The following is a 5,569-nucleotide window of genomic DNA, read 5'->3' as shown; positions in this document are numbered from 1 at the left end:
TATTGTTATATATTTTATTTTTACTTTTTTTTCTTCTCATCTTATGTTATTCAACAGTTAAATTCAGTCACATCTATAAATAAATAAATATATATATATATATATATAATAATAATTAAACATGGAATATTTTATTTAAATTTAAATCAATAAAATTATCCTTAAAAAAATTGTACTCTTTTTTTTTTTCATCTACACTTTGTCCAAGCTTTTTCCTTACCTTTATCTTTTCATCTCCCCACTACCTTCTACCTTAATATCACTATTCGTCTCCCCACATCTTCCATATCAATATATTATTTATATTTTAATTTCTCACCTTTTTTTTATTTAAAAAATTAAAATTTTAAAAATTTACTTAAATTCAATAAATAAAAGTGTCCTCATAAAGTGGAGTAATACTAGGGACACACTCATTCTCAAACCCAATACATCAAAGAAAAAATATAATACAAAACAAATGCCAATTGGGAAACACTAAATTAAAAAAAAAATAATAATAATAATGAGGATATCAAACCAAATATAATATAAAGAAACTAATAGTTATGGATATACTAACTTAAGGGTAGCAAAATTAAATGAAAAAAAAAAAAAAAAAACCTACAATGCATATTTAATGCAGTAAAATAATCATCAAGTTTTGGAAAACAATAGGTTGCCTATGGAGAGAGAGAGAGAGAGAGAGAGAGATGGTAAAGAAAAAAAATCAAATGTCAGTTAGTAACTATTAATTGGAAAACAAAGAGGTTGTAAGGAGAAGTAAAAATAAAAAATAAATATGAACAATATGAAGAACATTAAAAACTTTACAGTGCAATAAAATCAACTGTTACATTCACTTAAAAAATTGAATCAATAATCAATAATTAAACACAATCATAGCAATATATTTAAACTTAAAACTATCAAACTCTAATTCATAACTAAAAGGAGATGTTCTCATGTAATAATAGAAATTACATAAGAAATGAAATTACGATAATAGTAAAAAAAGTTATAAATGAAATTATGAAAAAAAGTGATAAAACTAATTAGCTACTATCATTATGAAGTATTAGTCTATGATTTTGCACATCTAAAGAAGTGGAATATATAGAGTTTACTTAAGGTATATGTAAAGATTGACATTAAAAAAAAAAGATATGTAAAGGTTAAAAAAATGTATATTCTATAAATAAATAAAAAGGTATATGTAAGGTTTTTATTAACTTAGAAGAAAATGAAAAATCAATTATTAATAACAGCAACAACAACAACAACAACAACAATAATAATAATATAGAGGTAATTACATTCCTCTTTCTTGAGGTTTGAAGAAATGACACTCTACCTTAAACTTGAAAGGAAAAAATATTTTCACCCTTTACATTTGTTTGACCAAACTTTGTTAAATTAATATTAAAATATTGTGTACTAACTTGCATATGCTTAAGGTAGGTTCCAAAATTAACCTTAATTTTAAAATTAAATTCTCTTATTTTAAAATTTTAAATTAAAGTGTATTTCAAAATATTAAGTAATGTCTTTTCCTTTTCTTTTCCCAATGAGTTATGGAGAGATTTGTCATTTCAAATGTTTTGGTATTTTATAAATTTGTATTTTAGTTCTAAAATTATGAGTAATGTCTTTACTAACCATGGTTAAACATTTATAAACAGATTCTTAAATAAAGTTAAAATATTTTGTTATTGATATAAACAGAATGGGAGAGTGTTATTACTTATTATCTCAAATATATTTAATAAGATCACCCTAAAAAAAATTATCTCGCTCAATGTGTAGGTCTACGACTTGTTATAATAATTCTTGTGTATGTCTTACAACTAAAGAGAAATCTATCTTGTTTTTCTTTACTCTCACACACACTAAATATCTCTCTCAAATACAGCAACACTTTGCTCTCTCCTCTCTATTTTCTTCTTCACACATAGCTCTCTTTTGGCTATCTTCTTTTTTTGTAAGCAACTCCCTCTTGCAGCCACTCTCTCTTTTCTCTTGTGCAGCTTCCTCTTTCTCTATTTTCTATTCCATATGCGGCACACCTCAAAACCATAAAAACCTAGCCGCACACCACAATCCCAATATAAGTCAAATAAGGAGTCTTTCAAACCATTAACCATGGTCTCCTATTTCAAATAGGATTAGTTCTTTTGCTTTCCTAGGAATTTACTAACTCCTAAGAGCATTAGTATCCAGTGTCTACAAATTATTCTATTTTACCATCATAAAAGTTACTTTATCTAGTATACCATACCATTTTACAACACACCCAACATCCCAAACTCTATTTTTTTTTTTTTTTGCCATTTTATTTAAATATTCTTTTTTTTAAATTTTTTTTTACTATTTCCCCCTCTCTCTCTCTCTTCCCTATTGCAACCAACAACAACAACCGATTAGCAATACTAGAAAAAAGCCAACCTCACCCACACTCATCAAACCCACCACCACCATCAATTACTACCCACAGCCAAAACATCACCAAAACTCATTAGCAAACAAACCCAACACCACCCATACCTGCGACCAAAACCTAGCACCGATCTCGCAACTAGAACCATGCCGATCCAGCAACCACCAGACCCATGCCAATCTCATAACCACTAGACACCACTACAGTAACAACCCACCCCACCACCACAGCAACACCCATCGAAACCCACCCAAAATCAAACTCATTCCAAACCCATCAGAACCAAGCCATAACCACAGCCCCATGCCATCATTGCACCTCCATGACCATAACCCCCATGCCACCTCAACCTATAACCCCACAACCCACCACGACCTAGACCCACCATGGCACTGACACCCACCGACCCAAAACCCACTCCCACACAAATCAAAACCCTACACCCATACCACTGAAACACATCACAAACCACCCCGCAACCCAGATCAACCCATACCTCTGCCACTATCACCACCACACAAATTTTGAGTTTAAGAAAATGGGGTTTCAAGTTTAAGTAGAGGAGAGAGAAGAGAAGGAAGGCGAAGAGAAATGAAAGAAAGAGAGAGAAAAGTAATAAATATATATATATATATATATATATATAGAGAGAGAGAGAGAGAGAGAGAGAGAGAGAGAGAGAGAGAGAGAGAGAGAGAGAGAGAGAGAGAATAAAATATAATAAAAAATTATAGAAACTTGCTACAGTACCATCATATATTTAGGATGGTATTGTAGCACAATTGTAAAATTTTTTGCAATTGGAAGACTGGGTAATGAGCTTTTTTTGTGCTTTGATGCTAAAATATATCATACATGTTGGATACTGATGCTCTAATTCTACTTTGTAAGGTTGAATTTATTCAACCATCTAATTGGCTTTATTCCGTGCCAAATTTGCTTGTAATTCAGCATTTAGTAACCCTGTATTTAGGTGGGTTTGTTGTAAGGGTAGTGAGTGAGATAGAGTGAAGTTTGCTCAAGAGTGTTCAAGAAAACAGAGACTCGCGGCTGCAAGCCGCCAGAAGCAGCACACGTGCCAAGCATGCTGGAAGATGAACAGTCATGCTAGCTGGAGCACTACAGGACAAAACAGGACAACTGGCCATACGGTTAACTCGCGACTGGATCTCGCGACTTAGTCAAACCGCGAGGTCAAGCCGCGAGCCACCCCTGTTTTGTAAAACCTGACGTTTCACATTCCTCTCCCACTCCAGTATAAATACCCCTTTTACCCACGATTGAGAGAGAACTTCCAGAGAGAATTTTGAGAGAGAAACCCTAAAGAAAAACAAAATTGTTTCACCCACAATCTATACCTTAGAGTCTCTTCAAATTCCCCTACTCTCTTCCTCTCCATTGTCAAATCCTTGAGAGGCATTATACCAAACCTGGTTCTCACCATCATCATCACTGTGAGACAGTTGTTTGGATTTCTGGGAAGCAGTTAGGAAGGAACCAATCTTCATTGGTTGATGTTACAGTCTAGTAGCGGAATTCGGGAAGTTAGAAAAGAAAAAGGTTCGGCGCAACCTCGTTGGAGCAAGAAGCTTGGAGGGCTTAGGTGCACTGGATAGATTAGGCTTGGAGGGTCTATTGCTGTCCTTGTATCCCAACTGTATTTTCTAGTGGATTGATTATCGCTTGGAGGGCGGCGGAGAGGTTTTTCGCCGAGGACTTCGGTTTCCTCTTCGATAACACATCGCGTGTTGTCTTTGTGTTTGCATCTTCCTTCCTCTCTATCTTTGCCTTTTTATTATCTGCTGTGGTTTTATTTTGTTATGACTTAGATAGTCTTTAACCAATTTCGTATTATAGCATGTGTTAAGTTTCCGCACACTAGTTGTTTGACATATTGCTTGTATTGGTTAAGTTGTAATTTGGGGGTCTAAACGTTCAAAGGTGTTTTGTACACGGTTTTGAACTTTCGTACTTGAAGTAGAATTCTTGATGCAAACCCATTGTATAGGCTATCATGTTGGCTGGATCCACAACATATGGTTCATGCATAGACAGCTCTCACAAAACTTGTTAGGTATGTTGTGTGGGCATGTGTGGAGTTCTACATGAAACATATATTGAGCTGATCCAGGCTTTATAAACAACTTCAAGAAACCTAAATTGTGACTAGCTAGAGTAGTCCTTTTGGAGTGTAGCATTCCTTGAGTTGTTACTTGTTATAACTTTTCTGTTCAATTGGATGTTGTCCTTCATCATCCCATGCATAAGATTGATTCATAGAAATGAAAAGTAATCACACAAAACATAAAATATATTGTGGAATGGAATAAGACCCTCTACTATATAATTTGGGCTCTATATGGATAGTTTGGGTTCAATGTTTTTTATCTTCTTGGCTTCTCTTCATCGTCTTGGTTTCTAGGGGAGGTGTCAATACTCAATACTTCTATCTGATTGCTCCTGGAGTTGGTGGAAAATTATTCAGTTGACGGGTGTAATTAACAAGGCTTTTATTGAAGCCCATTGGGTAATGGAAAGAATATCTTTGTATGGCGTGAAGATGATGGGCCTTTACTACAAAATTAAATATGGCAATAGAATAATGTTGAAGGCCATTGGCTGTGGCCTCCAGCAAGGTCTGATAAACTAGAGTAAAAGTTGAGAGCAAGTTGTGTGAAATGAGACTTGGTGGTGAGGACAGAGTGAGGGTGGTTCGGAATCATCGGAGCTTGAGCAATTAGAGCTAAAAAGCCTCAAAGTTAATTTGTTGGTGGCCGCGCTTGGTATGGTTTTCTAAAAATATTCCCAAGTGGCCAAGCTTGGTTAATTAGCTATCAACAATAAAGCTTAGTTTTACAACCATGCATGAGAACGTACATACAAGGAAAGTTGTCTTCTCGATGTTTGACAGAGCAATGCTAAATAAACCCTTTGCATCGAATTAGACCTCAAATGGAATTAGTATTGGCAATTTAAAGTCCAGTTTATACAATCTTCGGTTTTAGTAAGCTTGAATCCGAGGAAGTTCCCATAATGTTATGGATCAAGAATTGCAAATCAGAATGTATATATCTTCACATATCATTATCACTAGTTTGGCTTATGTATATATGTGTGGTTAAAAGAACTTGGTAGAGCTGAGCTGACCACAAC

Source organism: Quercus robur, chromosome 5 (assembly GCF_932294415.1).
Source record: "Quercus robur chromosome 5, dhQueRobu3.1, whole genome shotgun sequence".
NCBI lineage: Eukaryota > Viridiplantae > Streptophyta > Magnoliopsida > Fagales > Fagaceae > Quercus > Quercus robur.
Note: the sequence above shows the minus strand (reverse complement) of the source record.